The sequence below is a fragment of the Strigops habroptila genome, chromosome W (assembly GCF_004027225.2).
Source record: "Strigops habroptila isolate Jane chromosome W, bStrHab1.2.pri, whole genome shotgun sequence".
Taxonomy (NCBI): Eukaryota; Metazoa; Chordata; class Aves; order Psittaciformes; family Psittacidae; genus Strigops; species Strigops habroptila.
This window is the reverse complement of record NC_044301.2, coordinates 1118230-1145299: the sequence shown is the minus strand read 5'-3', so window position 1 is coordinate 1145299 and position 27070 is coordinate 1118230. Positions and strand designations below refer to the sequence as shown.

The 27070-nt window shown below is 45.8% G+C and overlaps 1 protein-coding gene across 7 annotated transcripts in view; it reads left to right on the top strand.

Annotated features, from left to right (window-relative positions):
• Positions 1-4423: 4423 nt before the first annotated feature.
• The window catches only part of LOC115601766 (polycomb group RING finger protein 3-like), a 111016-nt gene continuing 88369 nt past the window's right edge, over positions 4424-27070 (top strand). For 5 of the 7 annotated variants that reach the window (XM_030472155.1, XM_030472156.1, XM_030472154.1 and 2 more), the window contains exon 1: positions 4424-4539. The gene's annotated coding sequence lies outside the window, so the exon portion shown is untranslated. The other 2 variants (XM_030472152.1, XM_030472151.1) reach the window with 2 other exon arrangements.

The following is a 27070-nucleotide window of genomic DNA, read 5'->3' as shown; positions in this document are numbered from 1 at the left end:
AAAAGATGACAGACTGTTGGCTCAGGGTAGCAAGTATGCAGCTTATCAGTTCTAAGTATCACCTAGTTCCCATCTCTGCTGGTGTTGGGACAGAGTTTGGCCACAGAATCTCCACTCTGCTCCATCCTCCGTCAAGCAATGTTGCCACGGGAACCGCTGTGGAGTGAATTCCTGGCATACCACGTGCAGCTGCATCTTACCCTGAAAGTCTGTTTTTCCTTTATGTGTGAACAATGCTACATTTTTAAATATAAGTTTAATTTCTAAATCATATTCAGTAATTATTCCACATATTCCACCCCGTGACTGTAGTCACTCAAATTTCACGATACTTAGAAGGAATTGGGAATATCCCATATACTCTTTGGGTGAGGATTGTCAAGTATATATATATATCTTGTGGGGATATCAAACAAGTTAAGTGTTTCATCATAACCCAAAGTTTAACATATAAAGCAATTGTCAAAGCAAAACATAATATAGTGAGCATTAGCAAGATCGCAACAGGGTGGAGCATCCTGTTGAGAATCCCTGTGGCGGTTGGTGACCATCCAAAAAGAGTGTCCCACCATTCATGTCTTCCGTCTTTCTTGACTCTTTCTAGCACTTGATGGACTTCTTCCACATCGTGGTGGACGGTAATTAGAGTTCTTTGTCCACTCTCTTTGGCCTGGGTCAACAACTGCTTCAAGTCATCATGGCATAGCAGCTTTTTCACTAATGTAAGGTTCATTCCGATAGGAGTGAGTAGTAGATCATTAGTCAATGTATAGTCCGATTGCAACAATTGGTGAGATGTGACAGGAGCTGAATAATTAAAGTCGCATCCAATAATGTTAGTAAAGTTACAAACACAAAGGTTTGAGTGGTTATTTATATCTATAACAATGTCATCTATCAGTACAGAATTACAAAGAGTTCTCATACAAGCACATCCTTTTCCAACATATATAAGCACAGATTTTGGAATTTCATTGGGATGTATCTCAAAATGACAAACATTTTGTTCAGTGTCAAGACAAATGTCTTGCACTTTAATGGTATTACTCTCACAAATAAATCCTTGTTGGCTTCGTGTCATGCATGCATCAACGTCAACAGTTTGCCATTTATTTCTGTATTGTGCCCATACTCTATGTTCTATTGGATAAAGTATAGTCCCGTGGTGATGCAACCCCAGCGCAATGATTGGGTATATAGTGTATACCGAAGCATTGCATATCGTTAAGACAAAAGCAGTGACTTTACTCTCAGTGGGATCGTAAGTGAAATTAACCAGGTACCACCAAGACTGAAATTTCCTCTCAAATTCAATTGCATTATCCCATATTATTTTCCAAATTTCAGGGGGCAAGGTGCCTTCTTCGCCTTCCCTTATAATTGCAGCTGTCATTGATTGCATCCACAGTTGGGCTTGGATACAACTGAGAGCCAGAGAAACATTGTCTTGGGCTACACCAAGTGCATTTATGATCAGTTGGTGGTCTTTTTCACTCATTTCTTCCCATTGAGGTAATATATTCGATAAAAGCCATTGGTGATTTCCCAAAGCTAGAAGAGAGGACTGCAAAGGATATTTCAACTTGTTTAGATCACTGGTCATTGTGACTAGTTTATTGGCAAGTACCTCAGTGTCTATGCTATTTAAGACTCCTAGTCCAGTTCCTAAGATACCGGTCACATCTCTCTTTGGTTGTCTTGAGGGGGTGAGGGTTCGTCCATTTAACCATGCTGACCACCCTGCATGAGATGTACCCAGGAATGGTGAGCAGGTGGTTTTGATCTGCATTGATAGTTCCACTCGCTTGAGGGAATATGATGGGTTAAACAGTATTTGTTGTTGTGTGAACAATGTTACATTTTAAAATATAAGTTTAATTTCTAAATTATATTTAGTAATTATTCCACAGCCTTTTTACCATACTGTAGCCTCTGGATAACTTTATTCCTAGAGCCAAGCACAGACCCTAAAGTCATGATATGCACTGTGTTTAAGACTCAGTGGATTGTTAACCTGCTGGCAAAACATATTCTAGGAATGTGCCACACTGAACATCCTGTTTCTTGTTGCCTTCTTAGCCAAAGTGGAAGCAGACTGTATTGCTGCTTAGTCTTTCTATGTGTGTGTATAAATGTGAAGATTTGTGTATCTAGATTACATAGAAAACATGCATAATAGGGAAGGTACAGATCAGAAGATCAGATCACCCTGGAAAGGTTAGTTTTTGAGTACCTGTCTTTGCAATCTTAGTGTTCAGCTGTTGTCCCATATGTGGGCCCATTACCTGGTGTGCAGTGCCAATTCACACACCGAGTCGAGGTATTTCTAGTCTTGCATTCTAGTTTGCACAAAATAGGGAGCTAGTTGGTAACCCACAAATGCCTAGCTCCCCAATTGTCAAAACTTTACACTATACATTTTAACAAGCAAAGACATCAGCCTTCATTGGTTATGTTACAGAACTCTTTCATTTCTTAGTACTCAGTTTCCTATTTGTTAAGCAACTCTCTCACTTATGATATTTAGTCTGCATGCTCAATCTCTACTTCTCTTGGGGTCAGGCGGGGAGGTGTGTGTGTGTGGTGTGGTGTGTGTGTTCTTGAGTCGGTGGTCAATGAGTTGGTGGTCGCGATATCTCCCCCCACCGGAATTACCTTTCCCCCAGTTAGTGCTTAGTTTTGCTGCCACTCAGCTCATCCATCTTGTGGCAGTACTTCCTTCTTGGAGTTCCTCCTTTAAACAAAGGGTTTGCTGGTGCTTGACAGAGTGCTTAGCAGAGCATACAAAAATGCTTATTACATGAACTATTAATAAATCATTTGTTTTAAAATGTTTTAATTTTTTTTTTAAAACAAGCTACTAACTGCCACAGCCTGCCAACACCCTTATTTACACAGGAATAAACCCTGCACAACCCACCAACAGCTTTTCTCCACCAACAACCTCCACACACAGGACTTGACTTAACAACCCTAGTCCTCTATCCACAGCACAAAAAGGCACCAGAACAATCTCCCAACATTGAACTCACACACGCAACCCACCGACTTCCCTTCCAACCCTAATGATCCTGTGATTCTGTGATTTCTGTACTAGATTGCCTAGGACCCAAATACTCCCCCATCCACATGTATAGACTTCAGAAACAGCTCCCATCCTCTCCAAGACACACTCACATTTTAAGAGACCAGAAAATGGATGTCCAATTCCTATCAGTACCAACATTCTCTAGACTGTAAAGATGAGTTGAAGTTTTTCAAAATAATGAGATTAATAAATAAGAAAGACTTACATTCTGAACAATTTTTATGCTTTCAGATTTCAGTGTTTAAAGCCATATCATATTCCAAAGTTTTCTCCAGAAACATATAGGTTGTTTGGTTTTTTTTAACACCCTCCTTCAAATAATCAATCACATTTCTGTAAGTTGGAGCATTAAAAAGTCCACCAGTTACAATGAAACTGGAGCTGGGAATGCTGGTGACAAGAGGACAAAGAGGGAGATGTTAGAAGGGTCATGCAGGAAATGAAATGTCTGTCCCTGTTTATCACATCATTTGCGATAGTGATGAGTGTCCCTGTATGTGGAAATGTGCGGGTTTGGGGAGGATTGTTCTGGGGTGCTTGTCTTTGCATGGGGAGAAGGTACAAGTTTGGGGGAAGCAGTGCCAGGGGTGCCTATCCCTGTGTGTCAAGAAGGGTAAATGGGGCAGGGCAAAAGCATGCATTGCACAAGGGCTATTTCTGGGTAAATTCACCCCTCACCCAATCACTCCCATCTTGATAAAAAGATAGCATACAAGGATGCTACCTGAAAAAAAGGTGTGAATGCATGAGGGAGCAATACTGGACTGGGAATCCTACAGGGGCCACCCTAGCGAGAAATGCAGAGTACAGCAGAGAGATCCTCCACCCCGAGTTTAGGGGGGAACCGGAAAGACACTGCTCCCCTTTCATCACACGCATAACAGAGTGGGATAGGAGGAATGGAAACGCGAAACCAATCCCATAGCTCGACAGAGGCAAGGGTATAGACCTGAGCGTATGTACACACACTGCGCGTGCGCTACATGCATGACATGCTCACTCGGCTATTTCCTTTTCTTTGTTTTAAACTGAGTCGGAATAGTGGGGGGGGGAAGAGGGGAAGAGAGGAAGGGAGAGAGCGGGGAGGGGAGGGGGAGGGGGAGGGGGAGGGGGAGGAGGAGGAGGAGGAGGAGGAGGAGGAGGAGGAGGAGGAGGAGGAGGAGGAGGAGGAGGAGGAGGAGGAGGAGGAGGAGAAGAAGAAGAAGAAGAAGAAGAAGAAGAAGAAGAAGAGAGAGAGACAGAGAGGGGGGAGGGGGAAGAGAAAAAGTATTTTTTTACTTCTCTCTCCTTTTTTTTTTTTTTTTTGGCGGGGATAGGGAAAAAATAAAAGGGGAACTAGAAGGAAAAGGGGACAGGAATCAACCCTCTGAAGATAAAAGATTCCTGCTCCTCCCCCTTCTCTTAGTGGCCGTTGCTCCTCTTCTGTTGCAGTTGCTGCCATTTGTTGACAGGTCAGTCTGCCACCCTCGGTGCGGGGATGGGGGCGGGCGGCGGACACGACACCGGTTCAGGTGCGGGCAGGCCGTGCTTGAATTTTTTGTAATGCAGAAAATGCACGTTATTGTTTCGGTGGGTTCGATGGTATTTTAATAGATAGTGGTTTGGGGGTTGTTTGGAGTTTTTTTGTGTATGTGTGTTTATTTGTTTTTGTTGTTTTGTTTTGTTCCCCCCCCCCCCCCAAACCCCCTTCCTTTTTCGTGTTTAAGGGTAGCTTTTGATAGATAGTGGTTTGGGGGTTGTTTGGGGTTTTTTTTGTGTGTGTGTGTGTATTTGTGTTTTTGTTGTTTTGTTTTGTTCTCCCCTCTAAACCCCCTTCCTTTTTCGTGTTTAAGGGTAGCTTTTGCCTACCAAGGGGAAAGGTGCCTTTTCCTTTAAAAAAACCCCACAACCTTCTTCCCCCTTCCCCCCTCCCTTTTCCTGTTTTCACCCCTCCCTTTCCTATTCCAACTATTAAACTTCCTGGCTTCTGGAGGAGTGGTAACGCTTCTTTCTTTTCGGGTGCCTGATCAGTGTGCCTCTGCATCCTGCCATCAGACTTGTCCTCGGATTTGCATGGAGACCTCGCATTACTGCGGGTTGGTTTTAGGTGTGTAGCTCAGCAGGGTGATCAGGAGCGTTTGTGGAGAGGTGGTGGGGTTTGGGTGAGAGTTGTCCGAGTCGCGTTCAGAGAGCTCCCTCCACCTCTATTAATGGTTCTGCATTGATTAAACCCCCACTGTTGGGGGGGAGGGGGAATCTGTCTTTAGTCAGAACAGAGTAGGCGTATTGCTTGCTAAATTACCTCATTCGATGCTGTGTATAGCTTAGGTTTTCAAGTCCTGTGAGAAGTAGGAATTGAAGTAGCACTGGTATTTTAAAAAAGGGATGCTTGTGGCTTACATTATTGCCACCCTTCCCCCCGAGTAGTTATTGAATGGTGTAGTCTTCTACTACCAATTTCTGTTTCTTTTCTACAAATGTTGAATTTGTCAGTGAGTTGTGGTGCTACGGAATAATGGGGCAGTCAGTCTCTTGTTGAGAAAGTAATTGATTTTGCTTCAGAATATCCTATGAAGAAACTGCAGGAGACTTAATACTTTAATGCTGTGCTTGTATAATACTTGGATGCTCTCTGCTAGTTCACATATTTTTGTCTCGGGAAGCGTTTTATGCTCCATAACTCTGTGTATGCATAGTCTCAAATCTCAACCCCACCCCCGGACGTGAAATAGGGGTGGCTGAGAAACCTAGATCTAGAAATGGTGGTTAATTACTCATGTGTACTCTAGAAGGTTTCTTTAGAAGTTTTTTCCTTTGGTATTTTTCGGGAGTCCTACATAATTGTCTACCTATGTTTCTTAGAATTAAAGTTGTGGATGAGAAGGTGAAAATAAATAAAAAAACCCCCAGATGCTATTTAAACACAACATTCATTCTAACTTTGAAATATGTGCATAATGTTAATTCTGGACTAAATTAATATTAGGCCAAAATGTTAGACTCTCCATGAAGCTACTTCAGGAATATATTGAAAATATTTGCATGGAAACTTTAAGCTAGAAATGATCTGTAAAGTGGATGTATGTTTTGAAAAACACTGCAAATATATTAAGATCTTGCAAGAATGTAAGTGTAGAATATTCCTGTTTGGTTTGGGTTTTTTATGTGTGTATATAGAACTCAATACTTTTATATTGGGATAGTGGTCTGACTGGTACGTAGTTTGAGACAGAGATATTAAATTGAAGCCTTTATCGGAGGTATTTGGTGATGCAACAGATTTCAGAATGTTGATATTCTTGAATGTACTATGGTTTAAACGGTTTCATTTTTGATTTTACTAGTAAAAAGGGTTGAGTAACAGTTCAAACCACCCCCTTGTGCTCTGATAAGTACCCTGTCAGGTTTGAAGGGAGGACAGAGAAAAATGATTTAGGAATGTCAGATTAGAATGTCTAATTGAAATAAGTTAACAGCTAGAAAGACGCTGTCTAATTCCAGAATCTATTACTTGGTACAGGACTTATATTAAAGTCCTGTCTCTAGAGTAAATTAATAATTTTAATAAAAGACAGATTTGGGGAAGATAAAAGTCAGGGGTCACAGACTTTTTTCTAAATGTACTTGCTATGCTTAAGTAGTTAATGAAATCAAAGGGTGGAGAGGGTGGGGTTGCACTGCATTGAATCCAGCCCTTGCTATTGTGATATGTATTTTTGTGTTTTATCATTGATTGAAACAGATGCTGTATGCAGCAGTTCTTACTGTAGTCTGTTTTGAAGAGCTGAGGAAAAACTTGCTGCTCTTCAAATTTGGTTTCTGTTAAGAGGGGGCAGGTAAATATAACCTTGCCACTTGCTAAACGTGTTAAGTGCTCACCAATCCTAGAACATATTGTCCAAAAATGCAGGTGCCTGCTGCTTTGTGCATGCTGCCCTGCTCCCTGAGGTTTTACTAATCTTACTAATTTGTTTCTTTAAATTCTGATTCATTCTTTCTACTTTCCCACTAGACTGGGGCCTCCAAGGGGTATGCAAATCCCACTTTATCCCCATTACCTTGGATAAATTTAGTACAGTTTCGGCAATGAAATGTGAACCCTGATCAGAATACATTCCTATAGGGACCCCAAATGTTGGAATGATTTCTTCTAACAAAATTTTTACTTCTTCTCTGGCCTTATTGGTGTGACGAGGGAAAACCTCTGGCCAACCAGAAAACATTTCTACTACATATCTACTAGTACCTATATACATATATATATATGCGTGCCTGTTTTGCTGTGGCAATTCTGTAAAGTCCACTTGCCAATAGTCTCCTGGACAATTGCCTTTCTTTTTGTTATTCCAGGTGGGGGTCTCTTAGCATGGTAAGAATTATTTTGTAAACAAAAGTTCATACTTTACAACATGTTTTATAATTCCAGCCATTCACACACTCAGAACTTGGAGTTTTAAAGCCTCAGTCATTGATGCTGTTCCCCCGTGAGTTGCCTGGTGTTTTTCTTCAGCTGTTTTTCTCATATAAAAGGCTGAGGAATTATTACTTGCCTGTTTGGTGTAACCCACCATCTTTCATTATTCTACTTGGTTCCTAGTAGACTTACCAAGTTCTCATCCTCTGTTTGATAACTTAGAACTTCATTATCCAAGCACCAATACTTATGAGGCAATATTAATAAGAGGTCCCTGCCTGCAGCTTCTTTGGCTGCTTTGTCAGCAACGTGATTACCAGTATTCATCAAATTGATGTGCCTTGCAATGCATTATTGCTACCTTTCAGGGTAGCTGGACCCCTTTTAACAGTTCCTGTATTATTTGTTCATGTTTTATAGGGGGTCCCTGAGAATTTAACAATCCCCTTTCCTTCCATATGGCCCCATGGGCATGAACAGTTCCAAAAGCAAACTTTGAGTCTGTCCATATGTTAATAGCCTGATATTTTAACATTCTGATTGGGGAAAGCCAATGACTGCTTTTCTGTTCCAGGATGGTTGTTACCATGTGAGGTACAAATACAGTCTGGTTGTGTTTGTTGTTTTTTTTTGGGTTTTTTTGTGTTTGTGGGTTGGTTTGTTGGTGGTTTTTTTTTTTTGTGTTTGTGGTTTTTTTCGTTTGTGGGGTTTTTTGGGTGTTTTTTTTTTTTTGTTGTTGTTTGTTTGTTTGGTTCTTTTTTTTTTTTTTTTTTGTCCCAAAGTTAGCTTTCTCGCTTTCTGGATCAGAAGGGCTGTTGCTGCTGCAACTGATGTACATCTTATATTAAATCTAGGTTGAAGTTCCACAAGTAACTTATATTCAATAAAATTTTATATTAAGAGACTCTAGTCCTGTCCTTGCTTCCAATTTTATAGGATGTTGTTTCTGTCTTACTGGTTTGACATTTGGTTTCAGATGAATAGTTACTGGTTCTGCATTTTATGATCATCCTGGTACTCTGGCAGTCCATACCAGCGGGGTGACTGTGTTCTCTGCTTCCTCTGGTATAGCTGGCTCGGTGGCTGGTTTCTGTAACATAAAAATTTGGGCCTCCACAGCCTTTTCACCAGGAATATGTATCTGAATATTTCCTTCTTTAAATGTAATTTGTGCGTGTAATTTACTTGGTATATCCCTACCTAATAACGGCACAGGGCACTCAGGCATGTAAAGAAATTGACGGGTTAACATCCGTTTGCCAATTTTAAAGGTTGAAAGAAAGGCTGGTTTTCTTGCCGCCCTGTGGTGCCAATGACTGAAGCTTTTTGCTTAATTGCCCTTTATGAGTATTTATAACAGACTAGGTAGCTCCTGCATCTACAAGGAATTTTGCCTTATCATTCCTCAACCTAACTGCAACCAGGGGCTCTGTTGGGGAGGGTTTTGAATCTTCCCCCAGTCCTCCTCAGTCTAAAGTAATCATTTTCACTGCCTTTCCTGACAGTCCACTAAATCTTTGGTATTTATTTTGACTCTGAGGTCATTCTCTCTTCCAGTGCCTCCCCTGTTTGCAAATTGCGCATTGATCGCTCTCTAAGCGAACCCATGGAGTCTGTTCACAAACATTTCCATGTAATCCTTCCTTCGTTCTGACAATTTTCTTTCCTCCTTCTTTTCCTTTTTTCCCCTCTCTCTTTCAATGACTTCTCTGTTACTGTGCATTCTCTAGGCTGTTTCCAGTAGTTTATTGAGAGACTGAGAATCGGTCCCTTCCAATTTTTGCAGCTTGTGTTTAGCATATGGATTTGATCATCCAATAAAAATATAACTGTTCTGCATCATCTTCTTTCTTTTTCAGGGTCCAAATCAGCATACTTCCTAGCCGTTGCCATAAGTCTTTCAAAAAAGGCAGACAGAGATTGCCCTTTCCCCCGTACTATTTTATATAATTTCGACCAATTCTTTGCTTTAGGAATCCCATGTTTCATTCCAAAGAAAATCAACCGTTGATACCTGGTTAATAGATTCCACTCAGACGGAACATTAGGATCCCACTTAGGGTCTGTGGAGGGAAAGTGGTCGTCCACTGACCCCTGCTGGGCCACCTGAGCATGGATCATGGATCCTTTCTGCCTCATCCCTTGCTTTTGCCAGCACTGTACTTTGCTCATCATATAGAATCATAGAATCATAGAATAGTAAGGGTTGGAAAGGACCTTAAGATAATCTAGTTCCAACCCCCCTGCCACGGGCAGGGACACCTTGCCCTAAACCATGTGGTCCAAGGCTCTGTCCAACCTGGCCTTGAACACCGCCAGGGATGGAGCATCCACAACCTCCCTGGGCAGCCCATTCCAGTGCTTCACCACCCTCACTGTAAAGAACTTCTTCCTTATATCTGATCTAAACTTCCCCTGTTTAAGTTTGAACCCATTACCCCTTGTCCTACCACTACAGTCCCTAAGGAAGAGTCCCTCCCCAGCATCCTTATAGACCCCCTTCAGATACTGGAAGGCTGCTATGAGGTCTCCACGCAGCCTTCTCTTCTCCAGGCTGAACAGCCCTAACTCTCTCAGCCTGTCTTCATACGGGAGGTGCTCCAGCCCTCTTATCATCCTCGTGGCCCTCCTCTGGACTTGCTCCAACAGCTCCATGTCCTTTTTATGTTGAGGACACCAGAACTGTACGCAGTACTCCAAGTGAGGTCTCACAAGAGCAGAGTAGAGGGGCAGGATCACCTCCTTTGACCTGCTGGTCACGCTTCTTTTGATGCAGCCCAGGATACGGTTGGCTTTCTGGGCTGCAAGCGCACACTGCCGGCTCATGTTAAGCTTCTCGTCAACCAACACCCCCAAGTCCTTCTCTGCAGGGCTGCTCTGAATCTCTTCTCCGCCCAACCTGTAGCAGTGCCTGGGATTGCCCTGACCCAGGCGTATGACCTTGCGCTTGGCTTGGTTAAACTTCATAAGGTTGGCATCGGCCTACCTCACAAGCGTGTCAAGGTCCCTCTGGATGGCATCCCTTCCTTCCAGCATTTCAACCGAACCACACAGCTTGGTGTCATCGGCAAACTTGCTGAGGGCGCACTCCATCCCACTGTCCATGTCGCCGACAAAGATGTTGAACAGGACCGGTCCCAGCACCGATCCCTGAGGGACACCACTCGTTACAGGTTTCCAACTGGACATCGAGCCATTTACCACAACTCTTTGCGTGTGGCCATCGAGCCAGTTCTTTATCCACCGAGTGGTCCATCTATCAAATTTAGAGACAAGGATGTCGTGCGGGACAGTGTCGAACGCTTTGCACAAGTCCAGGTAGATGACGTCAACTGCTTTGCCCCTGTCCATCAGTTCCATGGCTCCATCATAGAAGGCCACCAGATTGGTCAGGCAGGATTTCCCCTTAGTGAAGCCATGTTGGCTGTCACCAACCACCTCGTTGTTTTTCATGTGCCTTAGCACGCTTTCCAGGAGAAACTGTTCCAAGATTTTGCCAGGCACAGAGGTGAGACTGACTGGTCTGTAGTTCCCTGGGTCTTCCACCTTCCCCTTCTTGAAAATGGGGGTTATTTTACCCTTCTTCCAGTCATCGGAAACTTCACCTGACTGCCAGGATTTTTCAAATATGATGGACAGTGGTTTAGCAACTTCATTCACCAGCTCCTTCAGGACACGTGGATGGATTTCATCAGGTCCCATGGACTTGTGCACGTTCAGGTTCTTAAGATGGTCTTGAACCTGATCCTCTCCTGCAGTGGGCCTAAGGTCTTCATTCTCACAGTCCCTGCATTTGCTTTCCAAGACTTTCATGTTGTGGTCAGAACATTTGCTGGTGAAGACTGAGGCAAAGAAGTCATTAAGAACCTCAGCCTTCTCCAAATCCAGGGTAGCCAGTTCTCCTGATAGCTTCCGGAGAGGGCCCACATTGTCCCTAGTCTGTCTTTTATTTGCTACGCATCTATAGAATCCTTTCCTGTTATCTTTTACATCCCTTGCCAAACTTAATTCTAGCTGGGCCTTAGCTTTCCTAACCTGATTCCTAGCTTCCCGGGCAATGCTCCTATATTTTTCCCAGGCCGCCTGTCCTCGCTTCCACCTTCTATAAGCTTCTTTTTTCCTTCTAAGTTTCCTCAGCAGCTCCTTGTCCATCCATGGAGGTCTCCTGGCCCTCCTGCTGCACTTTCTTCTAGTCGGGATGCAACACTCTTGAGCACGTAGCAGGTGATCCTTGAATATCGACCAGCAGTCTTGGGCCCCCCTGCCCTCTAGGACTGTATCCCATGAAACCTTACTAAGGAGGTTCCTGAAGAGGCTGAAGTCTGCTTTCTTGAAGTCCAGGGCAGTGAGCTTGCTGCACACTCTTCTCACCGTCCTGAGGATCTCAAACTCAACCATCTCGTGATCACTACAGCCAAGGCTGCCCTGGAGCGTCACATTTCCAACCAGTCCCTCCCTATTGGTGAGCACGAGGTCAAGCATGGCACCTCTCCTTGTCAGCTCCTCTATTGCTTGAAAGAGGAAGTTGTCTTCCACACAATCGAGGAACCTCCTGGATTGCTTATGCCAGGCCGTACCGTCCCTCCAACAGATGTCAGGATGGTTGAAGTCCCCCATGAGGACCAGGGCCTGCGAGCGTGAGGCTGCTCCTATCTGTCTGTAGAGCGCTTCATCCACAGAGTCCTCTTGATCAGGTGGCCTGTAACAGATCCCCACTGTAATGTCCCCCATTGCTGTTTTCCCTTTGATCCTGACCCACAAACACTCTGTTGCCTCATCACCTGCCCCCAGGCAGAGTTCCATACTCTCCAGCCTATCACTGACATAGATAGCAACGCCCCCTACCCATCTGCCTGGCCTGTCTTTTCTAAACAGCCTGTAACCTTCCATTCCGACACTCCAGTCATAGGAGCCATCCCACCATGTTTCTGTGATACCAATGACATCATATTCCCGTAGCCTTGCACACATCTCTAATTCCTCTTGTTTGTTCCCCATACTACGGGCGTTTGTATAGAGGCACCTTAGCTGAGCTCCAAATGCAGCCGACTCAATGGCTGGGGCAGCTGGAACATCTCTACATCGCTCCAAGCACTTATTACAGGTGCTGACAACTGACCAGGGGTGTTGGGATGGATCAATGCTCCCCTCCCCCAACACATCTAGTTTAAAGCTTTCTTGACCAGCCTGGCAAACCTCCTACCAAAACAGCTCTTCCCCTTCTTTGTGAGACCAGCTCCACTAGCCTCCAGTAGATCTGGCCTCCCAAATGGAGCCCCATGTTCTAAATAGCCAAACCCCTGACTATGGCACCACCATTCTAACCATTTATTAACCTGCCAAACGCGCCTAGCTTTTTTAAGGTCCTCCCCTTTGTCCTGGAGAATTGATGAAAAAACTGTCTGAGCTCCAGAGCCCCTAACCACCTCTCCCAGGGCTCTGTAGTCCTTCTTAATGTTCTCCAGGCTACTGCTATCTATATGTCTAGCACCCACATGGACCACTAGAAGGGGGTAATAGTCAGCAGGACTCACTAGACCAGGCAGCCTCTCAGCAACATCCCTGATCCGAGCCCCTGGCAGGCACCACGCCTCCCTCGAGACTGGATCAGGCCGGCAGATGAGTGCCTCTGTGCCTTTCAAAGTAGAGTCCCCTACTAATATGACCCTCCGCTTTTTCCTGGAGGCACCAGTAGCGATCCTCTTTACTGGTGCATCAGCAGGATGCTCATTAGGTGCAGTGGGTGCTTTCTCGTTAGCCCCCTGCAGAGCTGTGAAGCGGTTCTGGGTGGGGACATCAGATTTAGGAGGAAGCCCCTTGTCGTTAATTGTCCTCTTCCTCCTTTTTTTGTTAGTTTTTCTCATAACTAATTCCCAGCTTCCTGGGTTGCTGCCCTCCTTCTTTCCTATATGAGCAATGCTAGATGTTTACAGCCCCTGTACAGTTTGGGCCTGGAGCAAGCAGCCCAGCTTCCTCTCAGCTTCCCTGGCATCTTTTAGCTCTCCAACAGCCTTCCGCAGCTCAGCCACCTGCTGCAGGAGCACCTCCACCAGGGCGCACCGAGTGCAGCCCTGTCCATTGTGCACCCTCGCCTCAAGAGACCAGTCGAGGCACTTTCTACACTACGAGCTCTGCGCCGCAGCCTCCCCTCTCATCGGCTCTGTCTGGGTGCCTACGCTGGCCACCGCCGGGGCAGAGCTCCCAGAGCAGGCCCTGCTCCTGAGGCGAGTGCTCACCATCCTGCTCGCTGCCTGCGCCAACTGCCACGCAAACTGCCGCGCCACACCCTGACTGACGCGCCACGCCCTGTTCGCCGCGCTCCTGGTCGCTCGCGCTCCCTGGGATGGGTTTTTACCCACTGAGGGCTGGTGCCGTCACTTCTGGCTCCGCCCCCTGTAAGTCAGCTGCTTGCGTGAGCTGAGCTGCCGGCTCCTGGGCAAGTCCTGTCTAGGACTTGAGGCTCCCTCGGTCGCTCTTGCCACTCCGAACTGAGGCTCCTGGACACTGTGCTTCCCCCCACTCCGGTGTTAAAGGTGTCCTCTCTGGAGATACTCACCTCGGCAATTCAAGATACTCACCTCGGCAATGCTACCAAAGTATCCAGTATTACTTGTAAATCATTCCAATCTGGGTCTTGCATTCTAATAATTATCTCATCTCCATCACTTTAGATACTTTCTCAGGATCTTCCCTATAGGTCCCGGCTAACTCTTTCCAGGCTGGTAAATCTGACACAGAAAACGGCACCTTGGTAGTTACCGGTCCCTCCGCCCCTATTCCCTGTTGTAAGGGAGCTTGTATGCTTAGGGGAGCATCTCTCCTTGTTAGCCTTGATGTGGGGCTAAAGCTCTTACCTCCAGCACCGTGACTTTCCTCCCCATCTGAATCTGAATCTGTCCTCCATCCCTGTTCCCAACCAATAATTCCACATACTCTTCTTCCTGTCTATATTTAAGACACTGCTTACCAGTACTACATGCAGAACATCATCTCTTGAATGGTTTTTTATTATCCTTTTCCAATGCTAATACCATAGGATCTTTAGGTATATGCATACACACCTTTCGCAAATCCAAATTATTCCACAAATCAAAGAATAAATCGACATACGGTAATTCATCCCACTTTGCCTCCCTTCGGCAAAACAGCATCAATTGCAAAATCGTATTATAATTAACAGTTCCATTAACAAGCTATTTCTCCTGACCTTTGAACTTGTACATTGGCCACCAATGTATGCATCAAGGGGTCACTCCCAAACTTATTCCAGTACCTTAGGATACAACCTAAAGGAGAATGCTTTGAAATCCCTTCCATTCAGGATTGCCCTGCACCGCCCAGTACTTTATTACGGTACTGGGTGCATAGGGGATGACTCCACCTATCAGTCACACCAAGAAGAGACAGTTTCCAGCTTATATACCTTTATTATATACATATTCATTATAATTCTGTGAAATGGCCACCCAATTCTCATTACTCATTGCATATGGTAATTTAAGTAATAAGGCCCTGGCCCAGGCAATGTGAATTTTGAAGAGTGGTCTCTGGGGGTTGTGGTGGTCATTTGGGGAGAAATACCCCCACTCGTTTTACCCTTTTATGGCAATCTGTCATTTAAGGACATTGGAAAGTGTGTTTAGTCTTGCCGGTTAACTACATGTTCTTGTTTGGGCAAATTTATGACCCCGAGTGGCTCCTTTAGCTGTCCTCTCTTGCAGCTGTTTACCTATTTCTCAGGCCTTATCGACAGGAGGAAGACCCACATTGATTTGAAAGAAGACATCTGGTCCTCTCGTTCCACGCCTTCCTTATCCTGAGGTTCCTTGTAGCCTCATCCATGACTATGTCTCTATACACAATGAAATACTTGTTTAATTTGGTATCAATAGAATGGTTGGGGTTGCAAGGGACCTTAAAGATCATCTAGTTCCAACCCCTCCCTGCCGCAGGCAGGGACACCTTTCAGTAGACCAGGTTGCTCAAAGTCCCATCCAGCCTGGCCTTCAACACTTAGAGGGATGGGGCATCTATACCCCCTCTGCATGGGGACGGATGATGAGCTAACAGAGAGCTTGTGGGTCAGGGTCAAAGGGAGAACTGCGATGGGGGACATTACTGTGAAGATCTGCTACAGTCTGCATGATCAAGAGGACTCTGTTGATGAAGCTCTCTATAGGCAGATAGGAGCAGCCTCATGCATGCAGGCCCTTGTCCTCATGGGGGACTTCAACCACCCTGATATCTGTTGGAGGGGTGGTACGGCCCGGCACAAGCAATCCAGGAGGTTCCTCGATTGTGTGGAAGACAACTTCCTCTTTCAAGTAATAAAGGAGCCAACAAGGAGAGGTGCCATGCTAGACCTCGTGCTCACCAGCAGGGAGGGACTGGTGGGGAATGTGATGCTCCAAGGCAGCCTTGGCTGCAGTGATCATGAGATGGTAAAGTTTGAGATCCTCAGGACAGTGAGAAGAGCATGCAGCAAGCTCACTGCCCTGGACTTCAAGAAAGCAGACTTTGACCTCTTCAGGAACCTGCTCAGTAAGGTTTCATGGGATACAGCCCTAGAGGGCAGGGGGGCCCAAGACTGCTGGTCGATATTCAAGGATCACCTGCTCCAAGCTCGGGAGTGTTGTGTCCCGACAAGAAGGAAGTGCGGCAGGAGGGCCAGGAGATGTCCATGAATGGATAAGGAACTGCTGAGAAAACTCAGAAGGACAAAAGAAGCTTATAGAAGGTGAAAATGAGGACAGGCGGCCTGGGAAGAATACAGGGACATTGTCCGGGAAGCTAGGGATCAGGTCAGGAAAGCCTAAGGCCCAGGTAGAATTGAGCCTGGCAAGGGATGTCAAGGGTAACAGGAAGGGCTTCTATAGGTATGTTGCTGCAAAAAGAAAGACTAGGGATAATGTGGGCCCTTTCCGGAAGGAAACGTGAGAACTGCCTACCCTGGATTTGGAGAAGGCTGAGGTTCTCAATGACTTCTTTGCCTCAGTCTTCACCAGCAAGTGCTCTGACCGCACCGCCCAAGTCTTGGAAGTCAGATGCAGGGACTGTGAGAATGAAGACCTTAGGCCCACCGTAGGAGAGGATCAGTCTCGAGATCATGGGACCTGATGAAATCCATCCACAGGTCCTGAAGGAGCTGGTGAATGAAGTTGCTAAGCCACTGTCCATCGTACTTGCAAAATCATGGCAGTCAGGTGAAGTTCCTGATGACTGGAAAAAGGGAAATAACCCCAATTTTCAAGAAGGGGAAAATGGAAGACCCGGGAAACTACAGACCAGTCAGTCTCACCTCTGTGCCTGGCAAAATCTTGGAGCAGCTTCTCCTGGAAAGCGTGCTAAGGCACATGAAAAACAACGAGGTGGTTGGTGACAGCCAACATGGCTTCACTAGGGGGAAATCCTGCCTGACCAATTTGGTGGCCTTCTATGATGGGGCTACACAACTGATGGATGGGGCAAAGCAGTTGACGTCATCTACCTGGACTTGCGCAAAGCATTTGGACACTGTCCCACACAATGTCCTTGTCTCTGAACTGGAGGGACATAAATTTGATGGATGGACCACTCAATGGATAAGGAAGGGGCTGGATGTCTGCACGCAAAGAGTTGTGGTCAAGGGCTCAGTGTCCCATTGGAGATGAGTAACAAGTGGTGTCCCTCAGGGGTTGGTGTTGGGACCGATCCTGTTCAACATCTTTGTCAGCGACATGGACAGCGGGATTGAGCGTGCCCTCAGCAAGTTTGCCGATGACACTAAGTTATGTGGTTCGGTTGATATGCTGGAGGGAAAGGATGCCATCCAGAGGGACCTTGACACACTTGAGAGGTGGGCCAATGCCAACCTCACGAAGTTCAACCAAGCCAAATGCAAGGTCCTACACCTGGGTCGGAGCAATCCCAGGCACAGCTACAGGTTGGGCAGAGAAGAGATTCAGAGTAGCCCTGCAGAGAAGGACTTGGGGGTGTTGGTCAACGAGAAACTTAACATGAGCCAGCAGCGTGTGCTTGCAGCCCAGAAAGCCAACCGCATCCTGGGCTGCATCAAAAGGAACGAAACCAGCAGGTCAAAGGAGGTGATCCTGCCCTTCTACTCTGCTCTTGGGAGACCTCACTTGCAGCACTGTGTGCAGTTCTGGTGTCCTCAGCATAAGAAGGACATGGAGCTGTTGGAGCAAGGCCAGAGGAGAGCCATGAGGATGGTAAGGGGGCTGGAGCACCTCCCGTATGAAGACAGGCTGAGAAAGTTGGGGCTGTTCAGCCTGGAGAAGAGAAGCTGCGTGGAGACCTTCTAGCAGTCTTCCAATATCTGAAGGGGGCCTACAAGGATGCTGGGGAGGGATTCTTCATCAGGGACTGTAGCGATAGGACATGGGGTAATGGGTTCAAACGTAAACAGGGGAAGTTCAGGTTAGATATAAGGAAGAAGCTCTATACTGTGAGGGTGGTGAGGCACTGGAACAGGTTGCCCAGGGAGGTTGTGGATGCTCCATCCCTGGCGGTGTTCAAGGCCAGGTTAGAGAGGGCTTTGGGTGACATGGTCTAGGGTGAGGTGTCCCTGCCCCAGGCAGGGGGATTGGAACTAGATGATCTTAAGATCCTTTCCAACCCTAACTATTCTACATTTCTATGATTCTATGAGTGTGACCATCCAGCCAATTCCTTACCCACTGAGTGGTCCATCCATCAAATCCAATTTAGAGACAAGTATGTAGTGCGGGACAGTGTGAAATGCCTTGCACAAGGTGAAAAAGGGATGAGTAACTGACATCGTCATGACCAGCAATTCCATCTTATCACAAGCCACTATTATAAAGTACAACAAAATGAGAACCTTAGCCCAGGCCCCAAAGGTGATAAACACCATGTCCTGGTTTCAGCTGTAACAGTTATTTTTCTCTTTCCTAGTAGGTGGTGCAGTGCTGTGGTTTTGCTTTAGTCTGAGAACAATGCTGATAACACACCAATGTTTTTAGTTGTTGCTAAGTAATGCTTACCCTGATCAAGGACTTTTCAGTCTCTCATGCTCTGCCACTGAGGATAGCATTGCTGGTTGTGAAACTTATCCAGTATGTGTAGTCAGCATTGCCGTCACCTCTATACTTTGTGAGCCATCTAATGGGAATTATTTATAATTACATGGGTTTTTTTTCCCCCTCAGAAGGCAAACCTATGGATGTGACATCCTCCCACACCTTCCACACACACGCCCCCGGCTATTTATGGTAGCATTTGAGAATTTTCAAGATTTTGAATATCCTTGAAACCAACCTGGTCTTTTTTCTGGGAACCAGCATGTTACTGTATATGGTTTAGGTCTTAAGGTTAAACAACTATCTAAGAATACCACCAAGAGATCTTCTCCGAGGCTGGACAGTCATGAGTGGCAGGGTGTGTGGGATCGTGTGGACAAGTGCCTAGGCCAGTGGGCACCTCCAGTGCTTTGGAACTTCACCCCTGAACAAGTGCAAAATCCAGAAAAACTAGTAAAACACTTAGAAATGGTTTGCTTTCATCCTGGCAATACGAGAGAGGTACAAATCACCGCAACGTGCTGAGACCTGGCCTATGTCTACAGAGCTCTGCTCAACACTATCCAGTGCCCTCAAGGGGAAATGGATGTCTCTGGATCTGATGGCAAAGCAACAGACACTGTGGCTACTCCATCAGCCATGACAAGCACAGCAGCTACTCCGACCCCAGTGACAATCACAGCAGCTACTCCAACTCTGACAACAAACATTGCAACCACTCCAACCCAAGTGAAAGACACTGCAGCCACTCCAACCCAGATAGCAGTTACTGCAGCTGAACCAAAGGACCAATCCGTGCCAGTATCACTTGCCCCTATATGCAAGAGGAAATGGAAATGAAAAACTACTCATTTAGTGAAGGAAGATGAAGAAGGGCCAATACCAGGACTAGAGAGGGCAATACCAGATCTAAAACATTGGTGTGTTATTAACTTTTCTCTCAGACTTAAGCTAAAATACAGCACTGTACCAGCTAGTACGAATGAAAATCTGTTACAGCTAAAACCAGGACAATGAGCTTCTCCAACGTGAGTCCTTCCCACAGGCTGTTGTTCTTCATAAACTGCTCCAGCATGGGTCCTTTCTGTGGGGTCACAAGTCCTGCTCACAAACCCATTGCAGCATGGGCTCCTCTCTCCATGGGTCCGCAGGTCCTGTCAAGAGCCTGCTCTAGCATGGGCTTCTCACAGGGTCGCTGCCTCCTTTGGGTATCCACGTGTTCTGGTGTGGGGTCTTCCACAGGGTGCAGGTGGATATCTGCTCCACCATGGAGCTCTATGTGCTGCAGGGGGACAGCCTGACTCACCATGGAAAAAGTGGCTGGAAATCTGCTCGGCAGAGAAGGACCTGGGGGTGCTGATTGACGGCCAGCTGAACACAAGCCAGCAGTGTGCCCAGGTGGCCAAGAAGGCTAACAGCATCCTAGTTTGTATCAGAAATAGTGTGGCCAGCAGGACTAGGGAAGTGATCATCCCCCTGTACTCAGCACCGGTGAGGCCGCACCTCGAATCCTGTGTTCGGTTCTGGGCCCCTCACTACAAGAGAGATATTGAGTGCTGGAGCGGGTTCAGAGAAGGGCAACAAAGCTGGTGAAGGGCCTAGAGCACAAGTCTCGTGAGGAACGGCTGAGGGAACTGGGGTTGTTTAGTCTGAAGAAGAGAAGGCTCAGGGGGGACCTTATTGCTTTCTATAACTGCCTGAAAGGTTGTAGCGAGGTGGGGGTTGGTCTCTTTTTCCCAAGTAATAAGTACAAGAGGTAATGGCCTCAAGCTGTGCCAGGGGAGGTTTAGATTGGATATTAGGAAAAAATTCTTCACAGAGAGGGTAATCAGGCATTGGAACAGGCTGCCCAGGGAAATGGTGGAATCACCTCATTGGAGGTGTTCAAAAAACATATAGATGAGGCCCTTAGTGACACGGTTTAGTGGAGGACTTGGCAGTCCTGGGGTAAAGGTTGGACTTAATGATCTTAAAGGTCTTTTCCAACCTAGTTTATTCTATGATTCTATGACCATGGTGTCCTGGGTTCAGCTGTAACAGTTATTTTTCTCCTTCCTAGTAGCTGGTGCAGTGCTATGTTTTTGACTTTGGTCTGAGAACAATGCTGATAACACACCAATGATTTTAGTTGTTGCTAAGTAATGCTTACTCTGATCAAGGACTTTTCAGTCTCTCATGCTCTGCCAGTGAGGAGGGGCACGGGAAGCCAGGAGGAAGCAGAGACAGGACACCTGACCCAAACTAGCCAAAGGGGTATTCCATACCACAGCACATCATGTCCAGTGTATATCAACTGGGGGGAGTTACCCAGAAGGCTCAGATTGCTGTTCGGGTCAGGCTGGGTATAGGTCAGCAGGTGGTGAGCAATTGTCTTGTGCATTGCTTGTGTTTATTGTTTTCTTTTCCTTTTCCCCCTTTAGTTTTATATTCTCTCCCCTTGTTATTTCCCTTATCATTATTATTATTGGTGGTAGTAGTGGTAGTTTTGTATTATGCTGTAGTTACTGGACTGTTCTTATCTCAACCCGTGGGAGTAACATTCTTTCGATTCTCCTCCTGTCCTGGGTTCAGCTATAGCAGTCATTTTTCTCCTTCTTAGTAGCTGCTGCAGTGCTGTGTTTTTTAACTTTCAGCCTGGGAACAACGCTCATAACACCGATGTTTTTAGTTGTTGCTAAGTAATGTTTATTCCAACCAAGGACTTTCTCAGTCTTATGCTTTGCCAGGGAGGAGGGGAAGCCGGGAGGAAGCAGAGACAGGACACCTGACCCAAACTAGCCAAAGGGGTATTCCATACCACAGCATGTCGTGCCCAGTATATAAACCGGGGGGAGTTACCTGGAAGGCCCAGATCACTGCTCGGGTCGGGCTGGGTATCGGTCGGCGGGTGGTGAGCAATTGTATCCTCTCCCCTTGTTATTTCACTAATCATTATTATCATTGGTGGTAGCAGAAGTGGGTTTGTATTATACCTTAGTTGCGGGACTGCTCTTATCTCAACCCGTGGGAGTTACATTCTTCCGATTCTCCTCCCCATCCCTCCGGGAGCGGGGGGAGGAAGGGGGGGAGTGAGCGAGCGGCTGTGTGGTTCTGAGTTACCGGCTGGGCTCAAACCACGACACCTCCCCATCCCCCTGGGAGCCGGGAGCGGGGGGTGGTGGGAAGAAGAGGGGAGTGAGTGAGAGGGTGCGTGGTTCTGAGTTATTGGCTGGGCTTAAACCACAACACCATCATCTTCACCACAGGCTGCAGGGGAGTCTTTGCTCAGGTGCCTGGGGCACCTCCTCCCCCTCCTTCTTCACTGGCTTTGGTGTCTGCAGAATTGTTTCTCTTACAGATTCTCACTCCTCTCTGTAGCTGAAGTTGGCATTGCACAGGGTTTTTTCCCCCCTTCTTAAATATGTTATCACAGGGGCACTAGCACCATTGCTAACTGACTTCTTTCTAGTCTACTTACTCAGTCCATACCTCACCAATTTGCCTACAAGGATACTATGAGAGATCATTTCAAAGGCCTTGCTAAATTCAAGGTAAGCAATATTCACTTTTCTCCCCCTGTCCATACAACCCATCATGTCATTGTAGAAATCTATCAATCAGGTTGGTGAAGCACAATTTGCCTTTGGTAAATCCATGCTGGCTGTTCCAAATCACCTTTTTTTCGTTAATGTACCTGGACATGGCTTCCAGGAGGATTTGCTACATAACCCTCTCAGGGAGTGAGGTGAGGCTAACTGACCTGTTGACCCCTCGAGCCTCCTTATTGTCCGTCTTGAAGATGGGTGTGATCTTTCCCTTCTTCCAGTCATCAGGAACCAGTCAAGGAAGAATCTTTTCAAAATTTTGAATATTTAAAAACTTTATTTTGAAGAAAAAAATCCTTTTAATTTTGAGGTATTTTGTTAATTCCAGCAAAACTTCCTTGCTCCAAGTAAGTTTGAACTTACTCTCCATTTAGGTGGCTGGAGTGAGTGAGGGTCTCGACATCAGTAGTTGGAGGGGCCATGGATCAAAGGAGCATGTGTCTGGAGTGACAGCTATTGGGGGAATGGGTATGAGTGAATATGGGACCAGCAACTGGAGTTAGACTGGGGGTGTACACACCCCCGGGCTTGTGGTGCCAGCAATTAGAGCAAGTGGGATTCTCAGTGCCAGCACCTGGAGTGGGTGAAGGTCTTGGAATCAGCCACTGGGCTGGGACTGTGGGTCATAGGGCCTGTTTGTGTCCTGGGTGCCAGCTACTTGGGGAGACCAGGGTGAGTGAAGTGAATGAGGATCACAGCATCAGCAGCCGAAGTGGGGACAGCAGGTCGCAGGGCTTGTGTCTAGGTGCCAGCTGCTGGGAGGGGGTGGAATGTTTGCATTTTACCTTAACCTTTTGTGCATGTGTATGTGTCTCTAATTTGCTAGCAAAATTCAAGCTGGACTAGCCATTAAGTACGAGGCCCAGGATCTTGGCAGGGGTATCAGACTGGCTAAGGGCCAGCGCCCATATTGGAGAGATCTGAGAGCGTGGGGGTGCCTGTGAAATGACTGTGGGAGTGCATGCACCTGTTTGCTAGCAAGTATCAAACTAGACTAGCTGGCAAGTAGGAGACCCATATAGTGGGTAAGAGGGCTCAGGATCTGAGCATGGGTATTAGATGGACAGAGGGGCCGTGTTGATATTTGAGTAATCTCTGAATGTATGTGTGCTTGTGAATCTAGAGTGAGAGTACATGTGTTTTCACTACTCAACTTTAATCCTGATCAGCCAGAGAGGAGGAGGGAAACTTGCCTAGCTGTACTTATGTTTTATATGAGTTCTGGTACTGTTATATGTGGGTGTTGTTAAAGGCAGTACCCTGTCTGTTAGTTTGTGTAGCTGGCCATGTTAGTGTCCTCTGTGAGAGTGTGCGTGCACTCTCTGAATGCAAGCTATGAGGCCCTGATACTGAACAAGCCTTGGGCTGATGGGCCAGGATGTTGGGAGACAGATCAGCCAGGATGTTGGGAAACAGGAAAAGCATGGCATGCCCGGGCATGTTGAGAAGGTACTGAATGAGGGAATAAAAGGGGCTTGATTGTAATAAAGTTTGTCTCAGTATCCTCACCGACCTGAGTCCGTGCTTTCAATATGCCACAAATGGCACCCACCGTGGGGCACGAAGACTAGCTGTCGATCCGGTGGCGTAGCTCAGCCAAACTACAGGATTAAACGCTGAAAGGAAGCATATCCAGAGCGCTCTATTACCTATCGCTGGACGAAGGTAAGCGGCTGAGAACTATGGGGACTGCTTTAACAAAAGAACAAAGAAGTGTTTTACAAGTCTTTACTAATATTCTTAAGAAGTATGGGAAGAAAATAGATGAGGAAGAATTGAAACATGCTCTTCTATGGGCATCAAAAGCTGACCCATTTATTAATTCCACTAATATTCATACTGCGGAGATTTGGGACAAAATTGGTGTTTATCTGTGGGACCGTGCCACGAAAAATGATAAGGTTGCCGCCACTTTACTGACCCCTTGGCGAGCTATTTTTGAAACTTTAAAAGCTCATGTCGACTCACAATCAAAGGAAGTAGAAGTGGCACTTTTGGCTCCCCCTCCACCCCCCTCTTTGGCGGACTCTGCCATAAGACCAAAAACTCAGCCTGTTGCTGCTGCTCCTGCAGTTCTGCCTCCTGATAATTCCCATGATAACCCAGATGACTCTTTTGACCCAGGGATTACTGATCCGGAAAAGGAGCCTGATTTATATCCCCCAGACCCTCATGATAAATGGGCAGCTATAAAGGGAGAAGCAAGACGAGCGGGGGATGCGGATGTATTGCGTGCTTTCCCTGTGGTGTGTATGCCTGATCAAGATCCGCAATGGGAAGGTCTCTCGTATGCTCTTATCAAAGATATCAGGCGAACAGTGACAGACCACGGACTTGGGGCCCCATATACAACCCATTTGATACAGTCTTTCTGTGATACTCATGTATTTACCTCAAATGATTTTAAAACGTTATTTTGTTTGATAATGACAGACATGCAATACACTATGTGGGAGAGGATAGAAACTATTTGATCGCTGCCAAAGAGAAGTAACTACTTGGCTGGAGAAGAAAGAGTTAAAGAAGAAGCAAAGTACACTTTGTGATTAAGCAGAGCAGCCCAGCTGGACAGGAGCTGGAGAACAGAAAGATAAGGAACTGGTTATTTTGGGACTGTTTGTGAAATGAGGAAGAAAGTTGAAAAAACTAAACTGTAAACTAGGAACTAAACATGATGTGATAAAATAGCTTGGTATATAAGAGTTAGAGCAATAGGCTAAAGATAGCTTTTGCTAGAATGGTATAAAAGCTAGAGCAGTAGGCAATAAAGTGATTCGCTGCATGGAAAAAAAAAAAGTTAAAACTGATAATGGACCTGGATATACAGCCAAACCTACCTTAATACTTTTCCAACAACAGATATCCCACACTCCCCCATGGGCCAAGATGTACAAAACAAAAAGGGGGGAGTGGGGGATACACACCCTATGAATGTTCTTTAGTTTCTGAACCTCAAGAAATTGATTTGTTAGGTTCTGTTAAAATGGATGAATGTTTGTATTTTAATTATACAGGTCAGAATCAATCATTAATTCAAACTGTTAACTCTTCTTTGTCTGTCTATCAAAATGCTCCTCTAATAGTCCTATATCGCTTCCCCGAGGCGTCTTTCTAATCTGCGGAGATCGAGCATGGCCTGGCATCCCTTCTCACCTACGAGGAGGCCCTTGTAGTTTAGGCAGATTAACAATGTTAACCCCAAATATTTCTATGATACTGAATTATACTAAATTCCACCATTTCTGCAGGTTAAAAAGATCTGCTCATGCTTTTACTCCCGACTGCAAAGACACGGCTACATTCTGGAGTCCTGCAAAGATAATCTCAGCGGCCTTTTTTGCACCAGGAGTAGCTGCTGCACGAGCTCTTGCAACTCTAAACAAATTAGGATGTTGGCTTGCAAAGCAAACAAATGCCACATCTAATGCTCTTTCCAGTCTCCTCCTTGATACAGATTCTGTAAGACATGCAACCTTACAAAATCGGGCTGCCATAGATTTTCTTCTTCTTGCCCATGGTCATGGGTGTGAGGACTTTGAAGGTCTACGTTGCATGAACCTTTCAGACCACTCTGAATTGGTTCACAGAAGTATACAAACTCTTAAAGAACTCACAGGAAAACTTCAGGTTGAGGATGACTGGAACCCTTTTTCAGGTTTATTTGCTGGAATAAGAGCATGGGTAAAAAAATTGATTGTATTAGGAGGTCTTGTTTTGTTAGTGTTTATTAGCTTGTTAATTTGTATTCCTTGTTTAATGAAACTTATGCAATGTCTTATTGATCGAGCCCTCAAACAGGTATTGATAGTAGATGTACAAAACAAAAAAGGGGGAGATGTGGGAGGTGAAGGTGACAGGATCTGCATGATGAGCTTGAGCAACACTCTGAATGCAAGCTATGAGGCCCTGATACTGAACAAGCCTTGGGCTGATGGGCCAGGATGTTGAGAGACAGATAAGCCAGGATGTTGGGAAACAGGAAAAGCGTGGCATGCCCGGGCATGTTGAGAAGGTACCGAATGAGGGAATAAAAGGGGCTTGATTGTAATAAAGTTTGTCTCAGTATCCTCACCGACCTGAGTCCATGCTTTCAATACGCCACAGTAGCATATGGTGATATAGGACCAGTTTGGCTTTTTGATTTTCTCTTCTCAAGAAGTGCCACTCTTTCCTTCCATCTGAATTACAACATTGCTGTGTTCCCTCCAAGTAAAGGGAGATATTTGATAATCCCTTTTAGAAAACATCTTCATTTATCATAAGCTTGTGCTGTGCTGTCGTGGTTTAAGACCAGCGGGTAACTCAGAGCCATGCAGCCACTCACTCACTCCCCCCCCTTCTTCCCCCCCTCTCCCAGAGGGATGGGGAGGAGAATCGAAAGAATGTAAATCCCACGGGTTGAGATAAGAACAGTCCAATAACTAAAGTATAATATAAAACTGCTACTACTGCCACCAATAATAATAATGATAGGGGAAATAACAAGGGGCGAGAATATAAAACCAAAAGGGGAAAGGGAAAAAAAAATAACAATAAACACAAGTGATGCACAGTACAATTGCTCACCACCTGCTGAGCAATACCCAGCCCGACCAGAGCAGCGATCTGGGCCTTCTGGGTGACTCCCCCCAGTTTATATACTAGGCATGATGTGCTGTGGTATGGAATACCTCTTTGGCTAGTTTGGGTCAGGTGTCCTGTCTCTGCTTCCTCCCAGCTTCTTGTGCCCCTCCTCATTGACAGAGCATGTGACTGAGAAAGTCCTTGATCAGAGTAAGCATTACTTAGCAACAACTAAAAACATTGGTGTGTTATCAGCATTGTTCTCAGACTAAAGTCGAAAACACAGCACTGCACCAGCTACTAGGAAGGAGAAAAACAGCTGTTACAGCTGAACCCAGGACATGTGTTTTTAGAATGCTCAGGTGATAAACCTGTAATTCAGTTTCTTCAACCACTGTATAAA